Raw genomic sequence first — 22,007 nt, 5'->3', positions numbered from 1 at the left:
TGCGTGACCAGTACCCTCAAACACTCCAGGTTCTGGAGCCGCCGCTCGGACGAGACCTGGCAAGTTACAGAGAGAGAGAGAGTGGGCAACATCGCGCAGTCTGGCTGCTGGTGGCAGAGATTGTGACTTTTGTGGGTATCTCCACGGTTGGGCATCTAACTCTGGTGGCTGGGTTCACAGCGAAGCGCACTTATCACTGTAACACCACCCCACCACAACAGTTATTAAGACCCCTTCAAATGTGTCAGCTGTGTCAATAACGACGTGGCTGTCGAACGTGCAATGCATTGGAACACACTTGAAGCACGTGACACGATGAACAATACCCACGACTTGAGCCCGTTTCACACACGCAAAAAAACATTTATTAGCCAGACGGTTTAGGTCATGTGGAAAGAAGGGATCCGTACATAAATGTTGTGGGTGTAATGCCAGGTTAGCGGAACAGTTCTAAAGCAATGGCAACGTGTAAACTATGGTTTAAGAAAAAAACACTGCACCCACCCACAGAGTAATCCAAGTGGGAGGGCCATTTAAAATTCCACGTGACAGGTGTGCCAAACAACTACCGTCTTCTGTAATTGAAAGGCAGTCAGATCAAAAGGTATTGGCAAGAGCCCCATGGGATGCAGATGCCTAACAAAACAATAACAACATACAACAACAACAAAAACACCGTCTCATTTTTTAGTTTTTTTTTACTATGCTCGCTCGCTCCATACGCCACCAGCACAAACTGTGCGAGAGGTTACCGTTCATCACATAATCAACAATAGCATGGATAGAGTGGAATGCAGCAAACATAACTACCCCACCGGCTGATGCCAGAATAGTCTGGGGGACAAGATTCTCACCAAAACAAATGACGAAAACCCGCCACCAATGAATCAGGATTCCTGCGTAAATGCCTTGAATTACAGTCTTATCGGTACACATTTGTACACACCGCGTGCGCACACACACACACAACACACAAGCACACAGCGGATATCCAGCGTGCGCGTGAAAGCAAGTTGCAATGCTTGAGTAGCCCGGGATAATTATGGTGACGCATATTTGAAAAAAGGCTGCTTTGAATAGGAGTCTTTGTATGAAATATTCATATAAATAATAATAACGATTCTTTAGGAGATATCTATGCAGGATTTTTTTCTGTTTTCCTTGTACTTGCACATGTTTGTGTGATATTGTATAAAGTGTTTTGTCAGTCCACTGCTGAATGAAGGCCACCCTGTTGGCCTTGCGGGTTGTTTGACCATACCTCGCCATGCTGGTCAATGTGGGTGCGTGAAAGGGGTGGGTGGAGCAAAGATGGGTACGGATATCACTCGGTACTAATTTTAGCCATGGCCATGAATCAAACTCGGGTCACTAGGCTAATAGCGCTACTGTTGTGATAACCAAGCCTACCGATGCTTACCCCACTACTTATAGTGCATACTGTGTTATATTATGATACTGATTGTCTACTTGGGAATTTAACAGCCGTTGGTGACACGATTGCATTCCAAACACAATTTAAACAATGCAGAAGATCGATTCTCAACACATACACGCACACACAATCCGATGCACGTTATACTGCACTGCATTGCGACCTTAAAAAAGTATCTATGTCAACCGAGGCGTCATTCCACACCGAGTATATTTAGACACGTGCACGTGAACACCGTGCTAACGTGTTCCGACTTTACCCTCACCCTAATCCTGTTTGCACTGCCCATGCAGTCAGTAACGCAACGGTGGTCAAACTGGAAACTTGCGAAATGCGGTCAAAAATGCCACAGAATGCAACATTACAAGGTCACGACAACCCACGGTTATGCCGATGCCCTGTGATCAAAGCGAATGTTAATCTACTTGAGAGGGTTTCCACGTTGATATCAATATGCTACTCTCGAAAGGGTCGCACTGATCTCATAAAAATAAATGCTATATTTTGGATTATGTAAGGTCATAAGTACAGCTGACTATCCAGTTCATTTAAACACAAACAGCCTTGACTTAATCCATAAGAATAAACCGATGCATCGATTAATATTTAATTCTTAACTCACGATGCAAGCTGCACACCACGCGTGCAAGTTATCATGACGTTTCGATGTGTATGCTGTAAGTTGCAAGTAATGGCTTCTCGGGACCCGGACACCGGAGGCTGCTACAGCCACCGCAATATCAATAAAATGATATTGATTATTGCATTCAATCGCATCAAGTCTTTTGCATCACAACTGGGCTGAATCATTAGCTCCCTCACTTTTTAATGAATAAGCTTAGCGCAGGTGTGGTCCGGCAGCCAAAGTAACAAGAAGAGCCATTTTTTTCGAATGCACGTGATGGATACGAGGAGGCCGGTTTGGTCCATTATAAATAAATAATTGTCCTTAAAGGGCTGCATTCTCCTCCGGAGCCGTAGGTTGCCGACCGCTGCCCTAGCAGATTGATACAACTGGCATGGTAATTTAGTGCAGCCCCGGTTTACATCGGGGGATGCGTTCCTGAAAGGTGCGACGACGAATATTTAAATGATGTCAATCGAAGCGATTGACCAGGTAGTGGTAGTAGTAGTTGGTGGTGGTGGTGGTGGTAGTGATGGTAGCAGTGGGTGGTTGTGGTAGTAGTAGTGGGTGGTGAGTGGGTGGATGGTGGTGGTGGAGGTGAAGGCTAAGAGGTGACGGATTACGAGAAAGGACGGACAATGCTGTGAGCGATGTGAGTGTGTGGGGGGTTGAAGCAACGCGAATGGGGTAGCGGTGTTAATAAAGTTACGACTTCATAGACGGAATCTGACTTCTATACTTGGGGGGGTGGGGGCAAGGATTCGCTTTGTACTTCACATTAGGAATCGCGGGTGCATATAATTAGTTATTTTTACATCTTAATTGTGTAATGACAGTTGAGTCAGCCTGCAGTGTGAGTGGACTGGTGGCCACGGGAGGTAGTGACAGGGGGAGTCAGCCTGCGGTGCGAGTAGACTAGTGGCCACGGGAGGTAATGACAGGGTAGTCAGCCTGCAGTGTTAATGGACTGGTGGCCACGGGAATGATCGAGAATAGGAGCGTGGCTAGGTGACGTAAGAGGACAGTAGAGTCTGCTGGTAGAAGGAGCGGTCTAGAACCAGCGAGAAGGTTCGAGAATGGAGGCATGTCCACAGACCGTATATAAGGGAAATGCGCGGGGCTTGTTGCAGTGTGGTCTCCGCCTGTCCGAGTGTGAGCACGTGTCTCCATAATAAAGAAAACCTTCCCAGGACAATTGCGTCATAGTCATCTTTACAATTGTAACGAACTGAAAATAAATTGATAAATGTTCCACAAACTCCACCCATGGACGACGTATTGTGAAATGACGTAAAAGGGAGTGACGTAAATCGGGGTATTGCTATACTGTAATGTTAGACATGTTCAATACCACGATGTGTTTTCAGAGTTTATTATCAAGCAGAGACTTACGAGCAGAATCTGGTAGTGTTGGTACAGCACGCCAAGGTGTTCACCATAGCACATCTTGTGGTATTGCGAGATATCATTCTGGTGATGATAAAAAAAAACAATTATAACATGTTAACAACATGAAAGGATATTTCCTACTTAGCCCTTTTAAAACGGCACTTGCATTGCCCATCAATAATAATCATAATTTACTGCCCAAAAATTCCATAAGTCTCAGGAAGGCTTTCCTGAGTGAAGTTGTAGTATCGTTATTAAAAGGTGAATGTAGATGTTCGCCCCGTTTTCAATTCACAGCTGGATGAAGGCCTCCCCCACACTGTATCGATCAAGGGGACTGATTGGTGCGAGATGTTAACTCCCTTGGCTGGTATGCAGGTGTACATGGGTTCATTCCCAACCCTGACGTCTGTATATTTAAAATTTAAATGTTTCTCACCGTAGTCGCGTGGATTTGTCTCAGTGTCCTCCGATTTTTCCCTCCACATTTAGAATCAACGTGCGCTTAAGCCAAAGACTCGCAACGTGCGAGTCTTTGGCTGCTATACATTTCCACATGATAAGCCACTTCGTTGAGCTATCATTTGTGGCCAGGTGGCTTCTGAAAAAAATCTATATAGCTCAGCGGGCCTTACCTGGTAAACCACAACATAGTTTAAATAGTTTTATAGTTCATGACACTGATCAGCTAGGGTTGATGAAGGGGGGAGACCCAGGAGCGAATCAGATATCACTCGCCACTAATGTTAGCCATGGCTAGGAATCAAACTAAGGTCGCCGGGTTCATCGTGCAGTAAGCTAACCACTGCACAATCATTATACCAATTTGTACACAGCCATCATATCATTGAGCAAATCATTCTAATACATACTAACTAGTTTGGACATTTAGCAGATGGCAATGCATAATATATGTTGCTTAACATTCACATTCAATCTATACATATTTCATCCCATTTTAAATGTCAATCTACACACATTTTCAGAGGATGCAAATATATAGGGAAACAATAAATGTGTCAACAATAATGAAATTAATATAGCCAAATATTAAGGGCAATGTACAGAATTTGGCTTATTAAGGAAATGTCATTCCATACAAATTGGATTTAGGAGCATGCTGTGTCATCATAGTGTTCATCATTTATCAGATAAGCAACGATAGCTCTAATGCGTTTGACTTTTCAAGCTGGAAAATTAGCTTTTGCCAAACTTTGGAGGTTAAAATGTCCCACATTGATATGCCACTATCATGCAGGCCTGACAAAGCTGAAAGCTCTAATTAAGCAAATATTTAAGGCCGGGGTTCACGGTCTTATACGTAATAGGGCTTCTGCTAGATGCATTGCTCAAGCATTTCCTGAGGCGTCCAAATCCCCCCTTTGCAAAACATTAGTGGAATGAAGCATCGTACCCGAGTTTAATGTGCTTCATACTGGAGGTTCCTTTATTCATAAAAACATGCGAGTTACTCTCACTTTATTTATTTCAGCACAGTGAAAGCTGTACAGACCTCCGACGTGTTTCCAGGCCCATATTGCAATTTGTTTGACATGATGCCCGACGTTTCGCTTCACATGCTGGGAGCTTCTTCAGGACATGAAACGTCGGACATCGCACCAAACGACAGTATGATCCGAAAACACATCGCAGAACTATATATACGCGCTAGAGTAAAACAGGATTCGTTCATCGCTTGCATTTCTTGAGAGCCCGTGTCATGATTCAACGGGGTTTTACACGTAACAGTGAAAAGCGCATCCGAATACGGATGCACTTTTTCACCGACAAAGAAGCTGTGATTTTGCCCGAACAACATGCACGCATGTTTGTGTTATCAGAGCATTAAACTATTTCAGGCTTTGCGCTGCCAAACGTATTTTTTTCTCCACCGACAACAATATTTTGGCCTGGGGCGTGAATGCAACATTGTCAAAGTTAAGCCATGCAATGCAAATCCCCTCTGTCTCAACATCCTATGCCCTGCACCCACCGCACAGCTGAGCCAGGACTTTGAGAAGGGTGATTTGGGGTAGAGCTTACATAAAAAAAATGTCACCGCAGTAACTGCGAGGTTGCAACAAAAACATAGGGATGTTTTCGTCACACAACCGCCGATCTCGTGTAAGTCAGCATTTCATTAAGAGGTCGGTCAGCAAGTGCAAGTTGGTGAAGTGGGGAGTGGCAGTATAGCGGTTAGCGTGTTATGGCGACTCGGGTTTGGTTCCCATTCATGGCCAACACCATTGACGATTAACTGAACCGATCCTGGGCCTCTCCTAGGTCGACTCAGCCTGGTGAAGTGTGTAAACATCGCTACTCGGAAGAAAAAGGCTGCTGGCCGTGGTGATGGCCACCCAACACCCTTGTGTGCCGTGCTTGCTAACAGCACTTGGCCCAATAGTCTGGTAAGGCTATACAGACGATATTTGCCTTTGTTGTCGGTGAAGTGGGGGATACAAGACTGGTTCAGATGTCACTCGCCACTGACGTTAGCCTTGGCTGGAAATCACTCAGGTTGGCTGGGTCCATCGTGCTCAAACCACTACACCACTGTTCCCGCAGCTGAACCACGACTTTGGGAGATCCATTTGGGGTAGAGCTTAAATTAAAGCTATCACTGCATAAACAGTAGGGAGAGGCTACTAACGAACAAAGGGATGCAGCTACATACAACTGCCGATCGTGTGTCATCCAGAGTGGAGAGGTCAGTTGGCACCATAAGAAAGCCATACACCAACAGCATACACATCCACAACACATCACACATTCATCGCCTTCATCATCCTCATCATTGTCATCAGTTTCAGTCTTCGTCATCCTAACGTTTGGCATGTTCTTCCAACTTCCCCTTTCCCCTCACTCTCTTCATAATGCTATGATGGTGACCATTCTCTGATGTCATCCATCCACATTCCACATTCCTTGTGGCCCATCTCATGATTTTCTGCACCACAGATTATTCCTACCGTTGTGTTAAGTAACCTCTCTCCGCTTGAGCCTCTCAACACATGTTCTACGAATTCCATTTTGTTAAAATGCCAATAATTAGTGGCAATCCTCTTTTTAAAACCTCGTCATTATTAATGTCATCCTTCCAACACCACAACAATATTATCATCATCATATTACCATAATTCACGACCACAGAGTGATGAAGTGTGTTCGCAACATCTTAGCATCCTGTTCTTAGTTGTTACACGTGTAGACAACGTGAGGTCAAGAGTTGCATTAGGCCAGTCTTCTTTGCTATTTTCAGAGGGGTGGCCCATTTCGCCGATAAGACATCATTAGTGCGAGAGCCGCCGAACATTTGAAACCATTGTGAGGTTTGACAGCAGCACAATGATGGGGGGTGGGGGGGGGAGTTGTCACGTGTCGTGTATTGTCGGGGGCCTCACTAAAGGGCACCGGGGGCCGCCAGTGGCCCGCGGGCCTTGCAATGAAGAGCACTGCATTTTAGGGGGCCGATTGAAACACCTGTGCGCCTCAATACCGTACTGCTTGTGAGCACGGGGCGCCTCCCTTTCCGAGTGGGGCGGTTCGTGAATGGCTACAGGTGTAGAGATGGTTGACGGGTGCATTTTTATCATTGGGAATTTGCCATGGGTGGCGAAACTGGATGGGGACATGTAACGACAGAGCAGAGCGTGGTTGAGGGGGTCTTCTCGTGCTGGGGCCGTCGCTGCCATGGCCGGGTATTAGAGCGGTTGAAATAAAGAAGCTATCTTCTGAAATCTCGACTTTGTTTGAAGTCCTTTAATATGTCAAGGCACTTCTCATAGAGCTCTTTACATATCCCACACCATCTGATTAGCACAGTATGGTGCGAAAAAAATTCAACACCGCGGGAGCTGGAATCGCAAAAGCCGGGAAAGCGGAGTCCTGGACACCCTTACAAATGCGGTGTTTCATGTCAAAGTGAAAAAAAAATAATCTTGCAAAATATGTTTTCAAATAAATATATATATATATACACACACAAACAAAACTTGCCTCGTACTTCTTTGCCTCGTCTAGCTTGCTTTTGAAGTTGCTGATGGTGGCGTGCTGAGCAGTTTGCTTCTGCAGGTGCAGGTCGACTTCTCGCATGTCCTTGCCCCAACCTGCGTGGTCCACCTTGGCCTGCGGGAGACGCTTTCAATTATTCACAGCGATTGTTCCTACCCCCCCCACCTTCCTCCCACCCCACCCCAGGGTACAAGGCAGCTCGTGGCGCTCACACCGGGGCTGAAACACAAAAGGAGCTGAAGCCGCTGCATGTCCATCGTGCGACGCTGCCCAGCATTGTGGCAACAAGCAGTTTTTGTTTGCCTGCAAATAGTTTTCCAGGAGACACAAAAAAATCTGATTACCGATCGGCACGCATTGTGTGTGCGTTGATGAGATGACACGAGGTGCCAAATGCTACTTCGAGATATTTCCAATGGATATTTCGATTAATAATAATGCTAATTTGTAACACGTACAATTTTCACTTGCCTGAAGGCAGTGACCTCACCAACTAGCTGGGCTTTTGGTCAAACACAAGTACAGCTCCTATTGAGCATTTGTGTAATGTAGTAACTCCACGGGAGACGACTTCACGGGTAACACACTCTTTATTTTATCAAACTTGGTTACAGGTGACTAACACCTACTTTGTATCTCGGGTGACAAACACCCACTTCGCTACTTGGCGACTAACGCCCACTGAGTTACTCGGATGACCAACATCCACTTAGTACTCGGGTGACAAACACCCACTTAGCTACTTGGCGACTAACGCCCACTGAGTTACTCGGATGACCAACATCCACTTAGTACTCGGGTGACAAACACCCACTTAGCTACTTGGCGACTAACGCCCACTGAGCTACTCGGATGACCAACATCCTCTTAGCTACTTGGCGACTAACGCCACTGAGCTACTCGGATGACCAACATCCACTTAGTACTCGGGTGACAAACACCCACTTAGCTACTTGGCGACTAACGCCCACTGAGCTACTCGGATGACCAACATCCACTTAGCTACTCGGCGACTAACGCCACTGAGCTACTCGGATGACCAACATCCACTTAGCTACTCGGCGACTAACGCCACTGAGCTACTCGGCTTCACTAGGTCTTCAGCTCCGTCTTCGGGTCTTCAACTGGGTAACTCTCCCCGAGTGCTCTCGCGCGTCCCCCTTTATACCCCACCTGCGGACGTCGCTGCGAGCACCCACTTATTCGACCAATCGCCGGGTGCTGGCTACGATCCTCTTTTCCCACATCTCATCGTGCCTCACCACTCACTCCGCGCCGCCTCGTCATCTGTCACTCCCGGCGCGCGCGTCCACACCACGCCCACAACGCGTGCCCAACCCCGCACCCCGCGCCGCCCCGTGATCCATCACTGTCACAGTCGGCGCACGTCAATACCACCACTACATCACCCCCTACCACATAGCTCGCAGCCGCCCCGGCTGCTACAAAAATTACAAACCCTCCCTGTGTGCCCCGTAACACAACACAACAACAAGAACAACAACTAAGCTAACAACACAACACGACGCGAACACCACCATCCGCAACCCTCAACCAATGCCACCGCGACAACAGAACAATATATACAAACCGGCGAGTGACAATAGCAATGTGTATACAAAAAAAAATAAATGGAAATTTTTTTTTTTTTCTTTCGACTCGTGCAGTGTCCCCTTTTCTTCCGAGCGTCCCTACAACGGGACATTATCCCGGCAGAGGGGAACACCGGGCGAGCTCGGTGTAGAGCACAAAAAAAACCCGTCCTCATGAAAATTGTTGAGACCTAGCCCGAGTCCGCCTTGCCGGTCCGTCGTACGGCACCAGACGCGGTTGAACGTCCGGTGGTGCCGGCGGTTCAGGAAGACATCGGCCAGGCATCGAGGACTCGTGCGTGCCCCGGGGTTCAGGCTCTCGACGGTCAGCAGCCGTCAAGCCCGAGGCACCTGGGGGTGGGTCAGGTGGAGACACGTGAGGATCAGCCTGCGACACCTCCCTCCCCGAGTCGACGGTCACATCACACGCCCGGTCGTCACGGCACAGAACGGGGTCACACGGTGCCGCATAGGGCTTCAGTCGGGAGGGGTGCACATACCAACGGCGTTTCCCCCATTTAATCTGTATACTCTGGGGCCGTGCAACCCGCACAATTTCCACCGGTCCCCTCCAAGGTCTCAACAACTTGGGGGACGTAGCCAACGGTGCATGTGGACAATGCAGCCAGGCCTTATCGCCTGGTTTCCAATCATGCGTATGCACCCTCCGCTCATGCAATTTCTCGTTTGCAATTTGCCGCGACCGCGAATTCAACCTTGCCCCCTCCCGCGCTTCAGTCAATTTGGCGATATTAAATTTGATGTGGTCTGCCAATTTAGATTTTGCACGTGGCTGGGAAATCCCCAGTTGGACGTCCATGGCCGGATCGGCCTCCCGCCCATACATAAGAAAAAATGGGGAAAACCCTGTCGCCGCATGAGGGGCCATTCGATAGGCCGCGAGTACCCCCGGCACCTGTAAGTCCCAATCAACCTGATCGTCGCAGACCTGTTGGCACAACATAGACGTAATCGTTCTGTTTAGACGCTCAACCATCCCGTCAGTCTGCGGGTGGTAGGGGGAAGTACGCACTTTCTTTGTACCCAACAGGTCGCACACCTCGCGCAACAAAACGCTCGAAAAATTCTTCCCTTGATCCGTCAGCAAGCGTTCGGGGGCGCCCTTGTCCAACACATAACCCTGGACAAAGGCGTCCGCCACCGCCGCAGCCGACTGGTTGGCGAGCGGCCATGCCATAGGCCATCGGGTGAAGTATTCCACGCCAACCAGCAGGAACCTATTTCCCCTTGGTGTAACCGGAAAGGGCCCCAAGATGTCCAACGCTACCAATTCGTTTATACGCGAAACCTGAATGGATTGCAGCGGTGGATTAGCCGCCAATGGTGGCGGTTTCCTTTTGGCGCACTCTACGCATCCCTTAAGAATATTCGCCACGTCGTTACCCATCCCCGGCCAATAATAGTCTCGCTGGATTAGGGCGAGCGTTTTGTGAAAACCCAGATGCATGAGCCGTTCATGAGCTGCCAGAACAATCCTACCCCGCATAGCAACAGGCACCACGAGCACGTGACGCCGGGACATGTTGTCCCACCTCATCAACAGACCCTGTCTGCACACCCAGGAACCGACCCGCGCCTCCCCTTGTTCAGGAGCGCCAACTTTCCGACGCAGCGTAAGTAGGGAGCTGTCGGACATCTGGAGGCGGCCCCACTCAATGAGGGGCAACGACAACAGCGAATCCCTCCCCGTGGGGGCGTCCTCTCCCGGGGTGTCAGTGGCGGCGAGCGCAACTCCCGGGGCGCCGGCGACCGGGGGTTTGCACCGCGCTGATCCCAACAAACATGTGCAGTCCGTGCACGGCGGCAACCGCGACAAGGCGTCCGCGTTTGAGTGCCGCAACCCTTTTCGGTAAATCGTCGTGAATTGGTAGTCTTGAAGGACCTCCAACCATCGGGACAATTGGCCCGATGGCTGCGCCACGCGCATAGCGTATTGTAGAGCCGCATGGTCCGTCCGGACCGTAAAATGACGGCCGTAAAGATACGGCCTGAATTGCTGTGTAAAAAACACAATGGCTAACAATTCACGACGAGTTACGCAATAGCGTTGTTCTGCGGGGGAAAGAACCCTACTACCGTAGGCGACCACCCGTTCAACCCCCCCGACCAACTGTGAGAGCACCCCCCCGATACCCGTATTGCTGGCGTCCGTGTCAAGCAAAAACGGTTGTGTGAAATCGGGGTAACACAAGGGGGGAGCCTGCACCAAAGCGTCACGGAGGGAGCAGAACGCATCCTCCTCCTCTGCCCCCCAGTGAAACCTCACACCCTTAGCCGTCAAAGCGTGCAGGGGCTTGGCTATGGTGGCAAATTGCTTGACAAAACGACGGTAATAGGAGGCAAAACCAATGAAACTACGAACCTCCGTGACCGAGGTTGGCGTTGGCCATGAGCTGACGCAATGCGTCTTAGCAGGGTCCGTCGAGATCCCTGAACGACTCACGATATGGCCCAAATACCTGACAGATTCCCGAAGCAGAAAACATTTAGCCGGTTTAAATTTTAGCTTAGCGGAACGCATCCTGAGGAACACCGCTCTCAGTCGCTGGAGGTGCTCCTCGAAAGTCCGACTAAAGACGATAATATCGTCAAGATAAATCAAACAGGTATCCCATTGGAGGCCTGACAAAACCAATTCCATGAGTCTCTGGAACGTGGCGGGGGCGGAATGTAAGCCCATGGGCAAACGGTTGAATTCAAAAAGGCCCCCAGGTGTGCGGAAAGCAGTTTTAGGTTTAGACTCGTTATCGAGTGGCAATTGCCAAAATCCAGAAAGCAGATCGAGTGTGGAAAAAAACTGCGCTCCCGCCAAGGCATCCAGCGACTCATCCATCCTGGGGAGCGGATACGCATCCGCCATCGAGATTTTGTTTAAGCGGCGGAAATCGACACAAAACCGCAAGGACCCGTCCTGTTTCTTTACTAGGACAATAGGAGCACCCCACGGACTAGAAGAGGGCGAAATGATATCGGCCGCCAACATATCATTAACCGCCGATTGCACATGTTCCTTCTCGGCCGGGCTGAGCCGGAAAGGATTCTGACGAATAGGGGCCGCGTCCCCTGTAGCTATGTGGTGGCGCAACAGGTCAGTGCAGCCGATATCGTACTTATGTTTGCTGAACACGTCAGCAAACTCGATGAGCAAACCCCTCAATGCTCCCAATTGCACCCCGGACAAGTTAGCAGAACCCGCACACAGCGAGTCCAACCACTCAGTCCCCTCATCACTTTGAGGATGCGACTCGACAGTAAAATCTGCTTGAGCCACGAGCCGTTCCTCAACGGGCAGCGGCGCGGCGTGAGCCAGCACCGTTCCCTGCGCAATTACGGCCGGCCGCGACCCCGTATTCAGGACCATTACGAACGGCTCACTGTCCCCTCTCACCATGGTTTGAGCAACCGCTAAGTCGAGGCCCTTACTGGCTCTGTTTGACGGCCCCAACAGCACCCCCTGTGCCTCCGCACCCACCTCGAGTGGCTTCCTGAACCGAAGGGGTACTAACATTTGCGATCCCGGGGGTACCCGTACAGTGTGGGTCGCCAGCGCCTGCACCGTCGCACAAACCGTGCGCACTTTGATAGGGCTCGACAAGAAGGCAACCCGCCGACCTGACGGAAGCTCTATGCAGGCCTGATCAATAAGAATTTTGATGGGCATTTTTGACAAAAAGTCCGTACCTAGCAAACAGGGAACGGCCAGCGATGATGATACAAAAATAGGGCCCGCTAATTTAATGTCCCCAATGCAAATAGTCGCCCGAATCTGGCCGATGATCCCCAGGGATCCCCCATTCGCCGCATAAAATGGCACGTCTACCGGCAGAAGGGGTCTACTTTGGACGGGAAGGATGTTATAAATAAGGTCCGAGATGATGGTGGCCGACGCACCCGTGTCAACAAGCACCCGGACCTCAACCCCGTCAATGAACCCCGTTACCACGGACGACCCGGCTGACGCAGCCACGATCCTGTGGGCCAATTCGGACCACTCGACTGCTTGCGGGCCGCGTACGGACCCCCCCCGCCGAATTGAACCCCCGGCACCCAGCCGCGAACCCCCCACCGCGAAGCGGCGACCCGAATGTGCCGTGTTTGTGGACCGAACGTGTGAGGTGCCGCGACTTGCCGGGTTTTGTTGGGATGACTTGTGGCCCTGGTCGTCGTCCCGACGTGGTCCTGCGGTGCGCGGACGCGGGGCCCGGCACCCGGCTGCGACGTGACCCCGAAGGCCGCAGTTGTAGCAGACGACGGACGTCGTAGGTTTCGGTTGCTCCAGCTTGCGGGGCGAACGTGTGGGCGAACGACCTCCCGTTCTCCACTCCCCCGGACACGGTGCAGCGAAGGCCCGCTCCTGCACCGCAGCTGGCTGAGGTTCGGCGATCGTGGCGGCCAGTGCCGCATTCCCCGGCCATTTGCAGACGACCCCCGGCTTGCGTTTGAGGACCTCGTACGCGTGAATGCTCGTGGCGATCGCCAGGGAGCAGATCTCCATCTCGTCTGCCACGTTGATGGGGACCCCCAACTCGTGGGCCAACACCAGCAGCTGCTCCGTCACCATGGCGTCCTTCCCCTCCTTATCCATGCGGGGAAAAGCCGCGTCCGCCAAGGCGAGCAGTGCCGTGCGGTAGGCTAGCGTCGTTTCCCCAGCCACCTTCCGCCGATCGTAGAACTGGTGGCGGCACGTGGAGGGCGGCCCGAACACCTTCGCCATCAGGTGTAGTGCGGCCTGGAGCGTAGAGCGGGACGACCTTGCAGCAGATGTGAAGGCTGCAAGCGCGTCGTCGTCAAGCATCGCTGGCAACGCACGCAGGGCAGTGGTGTCGGACCACCCCGACATCTCCTGATGAGCGAGGAACCTTCGTTGGAAGGCTCCCCAGTCGCCCCCATCCGCCTTGAACGCCGACAGCGCGGGCAATCTTTGCTGGAGGACCCGATCGTCGTCGACGTCGGAGAGATTTTCCCGCGCTCCGCTGGAGTTGTGTAAAATGTCGGCTCGGTTGTCAGGCGCAAAATGGAGGGCTCCGGCGCGCGCCGATGACGTGGGCTGCGCTGCGCGGAGGTGTCCGGCCACGTGGCGTCCGTCTTTCCCGCCAATCGGTGGCGGCCCCCCAAAAACGGCGGCAACTTCCAGGCTTTTGGCGCGAAGCGCCCTTTGGCGGGAATCCTCCACCGTCGCTTCCTCCACGACCCCCGCAGCCGTTTTTCCGCTTGCCGGAACGGAGATGTCGGCCAAGACAGCGGCGGCGGCGAGTAGCAACTCCGCCAAGCGGGCGTGCGCGTCCTGGAGGCCGGTGTCGGAGGCAAGCGGAGCGTCGGCCATCACCGCGAAGTGCTGCATCGGCGGCAACTCCTCGTCCTCTACTCCCGAGGTCGGTGTCCCCGGTACGCCGTCGTCATCCCGACCTCGCTCGTGGGTACGGGTAGTCTTCCTTGTGTCCATACTTCTTGAAGACAGGTTTACTTCTGACGCCAGTTGTAATGTAGTAACTCCACGGGAGACGACTTCACGGGTAACACACTCTTTATTTTATCAAACTTGGTTACAGGTGACTAACACCTACTTTGTATCTCGGGTGACAAACACCCACTTCGCTACTTGGCGACTAACGCCCACTGAGTTACTCGGATGACCAACATCCACTTAGTACTCGGGTGACAAACACCCACTTAGCTACTTGGCGACTAACGCCCACTGAGTTACTCGGATGACCAACATCCACTTAGTACTCGGGTGACAAACACCCACTTAGCTACTTGGCGACTAACGCCCACTGAGCTACTCGGATGACCAACATCCTCTTAGCTACTTGGCGACTAACGCCACTGAGCTACTCGGATGACCAACATCCACTTAGTACTCGGGTGACAAACACCCACTTAGCTACTTGGCGACTAACGCCCACTGAGCTACTCGGATGACCAACATCCACTTAGCTACTCGGCGACTAACGCCACTGAGCTACTCGGCTTCACTAGGTCTTCAGCTCCGTCTTCGGGTCTTCAACTGGGTAACTCTCCCCGAGTGCTCTCGCGCGTCCCCCTTTATACCCCACCTGCGGACGTCGCTGCGAGCACCCACTTATTCGACCAATCGCCGGGTGCTGGCTACGATCCTCTTTTCCCACATCTCATCGTGCCTCACCACTCACTCCGCGCCGCCTCGTCATCTGTCACTCCCGGCGCGCGCGTCCACACCACGCCCACAACGCGTGCCCAACCCCGCACCCCGCGCCGCCCCGTGATCCATCACTGTCACAGTCGGCGCACGTCAATACCACCACTACATTTGCAAAGTCAACATCTCTTGTTTGACCATACTTCACCCTGCCGGTCAGTGTGGGAGTGAGGGGGTAGAGGGTCCATGACTGCTTCAGATATAAGTCACCACTGATGTTAGCTGTGGCTGGGAATTGAACGCAGGTTTGCCGGGTTATAGTGCAGCGCGCTTATCACTGCAGCCACCACTTCCCCCGCACATCTATGATACAAGCAAAATACAAACTCGGGTGAGGTATAAGGAGATGGTTTAACACAGCAGGTATGCCTTATTTTTTGCTTTTCTAAAGTATAAAGTGGCATTTCTATGATCCTACAAAAAAAACGTGTGGAATTTTCAAATGTATTTAATTCTGTGAACATTTCCCAGCCTTTTGTGAGGTTTGCATGCAATGGGTGATGCAAGTTAAACATTGTTTTGTAATCATAACAGTGCCGGCTCAGTGCTCTGACTCCTGCGTCATCTGATCAGTGCGTGTGTGTATGTTTTTGTGTGTGTATGTTTTTGTGTGTGTATGTTTTTGTGTGTGTATGTTTGTGTTTGTGAGTGGAGCGGTAGTGTTGTGGTTATAACGCTGTGCCACGAACCTGGCGACCCGAGTTAAATTCCCACTCATGGCCAACACCAGCGATGATTATATGAACTGGTCCTAGGACTCCCCTAGGTCGACTCGGCCTCAAAATTAGTACCGTACCTGGTGAAGTGTTTAAACATTGCCACTCGGAAGACAAAGGTTGCCGGGCGTGGTGCTGGCCACCCACCCCTCGTGTGGTCTACCAGCCTTCATAGGTGCTCGCTAGCAGCACTTTCCCCAACAATATGTTACAGGCTAAATAATAAATACATTTGAATGCGATGTTGTCCATTATTGTGTTTCCCTTTCATTTATTGTCAGCACTTCTTTTCATAAAAAAAATTATAACAGATCAGTCACACCTCTTTGTCAATCCATCGCTGGCTGACGAAAGTCAAAAAGCCGACTGGCCAGCCAATGCCTGGACAGTACGGCTTGGTAAAGGAAGGGTACGGGTCCGGCTGAGATATCGCTCAACACTGATGTTAGCCATCGCCAAGAGTTAAACTCAGTTGGCCGAGTTCATAACTAAAGCACACAAACCATTGCCCCACCACTACCACCACTTATCTTCATGCAAACTTGCTACTGAGCACAATTGTCTTAACAATTTAATTCAGTACCGCTGCGTAGGTTTTTTTTTTGCAGTCGTGAAGTGTAGCTCTCTGACGATTTGTTTTCAGGTTGCACCGCCAGTTGTCCAGCACATTGCCCGACGTTTCGCTCTACAAAACTCCTGCCCAACAACACGTGGTAACAACCCTGACAACACATCATCAAAGAGCCATTTAAATTAGTTAATTCTCACATAGCCCTGTACTGATAGACTCCCCCCCCCACTAATATTTTCCATGGTAAAGATTTTTGTGGGGTTTGATGGCGTAAATATAAATGTGTCGTTAGACCCACCACCACCCGACACAGCCAATTAGTAAGGTTTGTCAATGTAAACAAAACGTACCAATTAGTGACGACTTCAGCACACCGGTGGTGTGTTGTTGGAGAGTAAACCCACACCATTTACGATTCGAGTACTGTGGCGTTTCACTGATGATTACAACAACCGGCTTCATCAGGCGACTATCCAGAATTGTGAAGAAGTCCTCCTGTTTCGGTCTCCCACCCACCCACCACGTCTCCACTCACCTGCTGCACGTGCACCCATTCCTGAAGTTCTTGCACGAAGCACAAGCGCGCCAGCTCATCTGAGTCCATGGTGCTCGCGGGAGAGCTCAGCGTTCGATGGACCCGGAGCAAGGGGGCGTGGACCCGGCGCTCGTGGGAGCCCGAGTCGGAGCTGCCCACCTCCGAGCAGGAGTCGCTCAGAGTGCGGATCTGCCTGGCGGAGCCGGCACGCCTGCGTTGCGCATCGAGCGGGACATATCGGAATGAACAATCCGATTGCGTGTTCGTCACTCCCCGTCAGCTCTTGTCACCGTGTGGTATGTCGCGCGCAGGCACGGAGGAATCCCGGCTGATCTCAAAATAGCGCACATCGAGTTCTGCTGCAAAGAGTTCTAGAGATTCCTGGTTGGATGATAGCGTGAAGGTGACAATTCTGTGTAACGCCAAGTCTTCCAATGCAATGTGCCGCCTATGTTTACGACACTTTCATTTGTTGATGTGTCTTTGAATTGGATGAACAATACATTTTTGCCATTCACCTAATAATCGGAATAAACTGAATAGAAAAAAACATGTACTTAAACAGTGAGAGCCATAAATGTATCAATGTGTTTTGTGGATCAGTGGTGCGGTGAATAGAGCGCTGTACTATGAACCGAGGGACCTCAGATCAATTTTCAGCCACAGCGAACATCAGTGGCGAGCGATATCTGGAACTGGTCCTGGGTTCCCCATTCACCATGTGGTACTGACCAATGTGTCGAGGTATGATAAAAACAGCCGCCGTGTATGTGTATGTATGGGGAGGCCGTTATTCAGCAGTGGGTTAACAACAAAAGGATGTAGGTGAGTATATAACAATTATTTACATCTGTTCTTGGCAGTAGTTTGTGAACAATTCAACAGTTATTAGACGTGACATTTCCGTTCATCACGGTGTGGTGACAGGGCCGTGAGTATTGAGTCATTTATTTTGAGTCAATGAACTTGCACATCTCTTTGTGAGATATACAATCACCTGTTAAAAGTATTGTTTTGCACCATTATATGGATTGAATTACAACATATTAATAATCAGTCTTCGAAGAGGACGAAATTAAAGCGTAGCAAAACAAGTCTAACGTTTGACCGCTGAACATTTAAGACGCTCAGAATTGCCCAACCTGCCACTACTAAAATGAACTTACCATATATATGAAGAATATACCAGTTTACAGTATAAACGAACTTATATTCATCTATTTATCGGTATACATAAACAGCGCACGTATTACTCTCCCAAGCTCAAGATGTACAATGTTAAACAAAACTGATCGTAAAAAAAGCTATAGTAATCACAAAACACTGCAAACACGCGCACGCAAAATGTGAAGGCGCTGGGAATTTTCACGAGACCTCGCAATGTAACGAAGGCACTTCAAAAAGCGAGAATGTTAAAAGAGTGGTGTACGTCCAATTAAAATTCAGTATTCATTGACACTATTTTCTCGGACAAGTCCCGTCTTGCTTTGGCAAACACACAACTTGTTCGCCTTCGATAAAACATCACAGCATCCACGGTCAACTTGCATGGATACATTTCAACCTGGAAATCACGAGCACAATCTATATCTTTTAAAAATATATAACAATCAAGAACATTTCGAGTCGGGCAATATACCTCTGATCGTATCAGGTTATATTACATTGACATATAAAACGATAAGTCAACTCATATAGCACCCCTTAAAACGTTCAAACTTCTGAGTAAAACAAACCTCAATTGTGTTATTTTAAAGGAACACCGTTCCCTTATGTTTGACTACACAAATTCCCACTACAGCACTCGTATAAACTTCCTAATCAATGATGAGCCACCGTCCTTTTTTGAGAGCACAGAAGTAACAACCCACGCGCACGTCCCAGACGATGCTTACCTGTCGCTCCTCCGAACGTAGCTGTCATAGCCGCCGTTAACTGAAGGGGTCGAGCGAGGTCTGTCCCTTCTGCTACCGCCGTGGCTCGACAACGATTCACCATCCTCCCTCGCGCGAGCCCTGGGACGCTCCACTGAGCTGCGTTTGTAGGATCCTTCCATCTTTAAGGCTTCGTCATCGCACAACACCGCGCGTGGGCAAGTCGTGATCGCAACCCAACCACACACAGTGTGTGGTTGTCTGACAGCATTCTTAGTGGCTTGCCAGAAAGCCAACAGACCGGTTTCTATTTTTTTTACCACCAAATCGTGATCCACGCTGTTCCCATCGTGAAGACAATCGCCACTATTTAGGCACTACCGCTCCTGGCGGTGTAGGGTTTTGCCTGCGCATAAAAACGCACGCGTGCATGTCGACACATGACATACGCACCAACTCGCTCTCCCCTGCCTGTGAGAGGCAGACCACAGACACCCACCCGCACGTCAACACACACCCACAATTCATTCATGCATGATTCACAAACACACTGGTGTGCTGTACTCAAACTCGCGACGAGGCTTAACAGGCAGATGGTCCGTGATCAAATTGCGACAACGCGCACACAAAAAAGGCACGTTGCAGCTTTTCCAACGCAACCACTTTTTTTTAACGCGATGACATGCTGCGACACAACAGAAATGTGCCATCTTCAATATTAACAACAATAACCTTTCAAAAGTAGTCAGTCAACCATGAGGCTCATGCTAAGGAAGATATTCATTTGATTAGATAGGAGCATTGTTTTTATTGATTTCTACAGTAAACATGTATAATGATGATGATGATGTGCTTTACCACAGTTTTACAATTTTGTGTATAATTGTGTTGACATTTCTGGGAACATATCAATCAATACCTTCAAATCAAATGGGATCATGTGTGTGATTACTAAATTAAATACCTGACGTTAAAAAGAAACCTTACATAATAAAAAAAAATACTTCACGTACACACCCATCCCACATCCATAAACACAACAGGAAAGGATCTGCCAAAGAGTTAATGGGCATCCAAAAAAAATACACCCCCCTCTCCACCGCTACATTAATTCAATGCATGAAAAGAAGTTGCACGTAATAGCATTTCTTTTGTTAAGTGATTATGTGTGCATACCCACAGCATTGTAAAAGTGCAGCGGAAGAGATGACAGCATCAGCAGTTGCGGAATGTTGTTGACCTTTTGGCTGACCCTAAGAGCTTAGAGTTACTCTCTGCACAAATATAATACGCAAGCATTTTAGTTGAGCAAAAACACAATATGCCGAATAATTATCATTGCACATGGTGGTCCAGATGTCTTGTGAACTCCAATGAATTGACACCTAACATGTTTTTTTCCTTAGCATATGTATTTATGTTTTCAATAGACCTTACTTTGAAAACATATTAAGTTTAAGATAATTCAATTGGGGTCATAAGACATCTGGACCGCCCTGTATAGGTTAATTTGCATTGGTTTTATTTACAGGCATTATTGAGAGTGACTGGTATACTTTAAAAGATTACTCTTTAATCAAGTTTTATTACTATTAATTTGAATATATATAAACGCAGGAACCAATCCCTCGAGAAGTAAATTGATTAAATGCAAGTTAACAGGTTCCTTCGGAATGGGCAGGTAGGAACTTGGTTGGACAACGCATTCGTGCGATCCGTGTCACGCTGCGCAAGCTGCGTGGGGCGGCGCGTCACGTGGTCCTGAGCCCGCCCGAAGCGCTCTATGAAATACAAATCGAGGGCGTGGCTATGCACGACAGACAGACAAATAATCCCTGGTGGGCAGTGTGGAACTGTTGTTCCTACCTGTAATATGTTAACTCTTATCGACGACAACTTTGATTATAGTGCTGTTCATTGCTGACCCGATGACATGTTGGTCTTCTGGATCTGTGCTCAGCAACCATAACGAATGAAAACAGGCCACGCATATTCCTTCGAGTAAAATTGTCCACTGGGAAAATATCACCTCGTGAAGATGCCGGGGGATTGAACCCGGGGCCTCACACATGCGAAGCGTGCGCTCTACCACTGAGCTACATCCCCATGCTGGTGCTATCTGGGCGCAGTTCCACCTAGGCACGGGGTGAAACTTCGTCAACAGCTTCTTCCCCTCCCTCGTCACCCCACTCACTCTCCTGTTGGCCCTGGGCCCTGTACCCATCGAGTCTGCAGAGTCCAAGCAAAATATATATTTTTGAAACAAAAACAAATAACAAGAATACATGTGGATGGATCCAAAAATGCTTTCCCAATTTATTTATTCTTGGAAATATTACTGGTAGGAACCTCCTGGTTACACCAGTCCACAGGGGATTCTTTTGTCCGTCCGTCCATCGTGCATCCAAAAATGGTAGGGGTGGGGCTGGGTGGAGAGGGGAGGGTGGGGAGGGGCTGGGTGGGGAGGGTGGGGAGGGGCTGGGTGGGGAGGGTGGGAAGGGGCTGGGTGGGGCTGGGTTGGGGGTGGGGCTGGGTGGGGAGGGGCTGGTCAGCCCGTGGTGCCCTGATAAAACTCAACATTTAACCTACTCACACCGGCTTGTGCCAGCCCTCACAGTCGGCCATATTTTCGGAATACACCACGCCGCCGTTGACCCTGGCCATTGACCGAGCAACCCAACGTTCCTACCAGCTCCCTCCGCAGGAATGTGTTAAATTCGAAAGTAAAAAGTGTTTTGGATACTTTTAAGCACTTGTTTTAATCTACAAATTTTTAAATAAACCATTTTATAACTGTGTGCATTGCTAGTTATACAAATAGCAAGTTCCTGAAATCAACAGAAATTCATCCGAAGGAATCGTTCATTTAGGGTAATATTTACGAAAGTTAATGTGCACCCCGATTACAGGGATATTGACACAGCCCATTGATTTTGGAAATCAACCTTTGTCGGAAACATAAATTAACCAAAAGGTTCCAACATGGATATGCCAGGGATTGAACCCGGGACCTTACACATGCGAAGCGCGTGCTCTACCACTGAGCTACATCCCCACCAC

At 49.5% G+C, this 22,007-nt stretch overlaps 1 long non-coding RNA gene and 1 other non-coding gene across 2 annotated transcripts; both read right to left on the bottom strand.

The window, feature by feature from the left end:
• Nucleotides 1-7: 7 nt before the first annotated feature.
• On the bottom strand, nucleotides 8-17,137 carry LOC144935718 (uncharacterized). Its single transcript, XR_013637333.1, has 4 exons — nucleotides 17,074-17,137; nucleotides 7,446-7,574; nucleotides 3,453-3,530; nucleotides 8-56 (listed from the first exon to the last, which is right to left on the bottom strand). It is a non-coding gene; the product is annotated as an uncharacterized LOC144935718 (long non-coding RNA).
• Nucleotides 17,138-20,980: 3,843 nt separating this feature from the next.
• On the bottom strand, nucleotides 20,981-21,053 carry TRNAA-CGC (transfer RNA alanine (anticodon CGC)). Its single transcript has one exon. It is a non-coding gene; the product is annotated as a tRNA-Ala (tRNA).
• Nucleotides 21,054-22,007: the final 954 nt, after the last annotated feature.

Source organism: Lampetra fluviatilis, chromosome 14 (genome assembly GCF_964198595.1).
Source record: "Lampetra fluviatilis chromosome 14, kcLamFluv1.1, whole genome shotgun sequence".
Taxonomy (NCBI): Eukaryota; Metazoa; Chordata; class Hyperoartia; order Petromyzontiformes; family Petromyzontidae; genus Lampetra; species Lampetra fluviatilis.
Note: the sequence above shows the minus strand (reverse complement) of the source record. Positions and strands in the feature narration are given on the sequence as shown.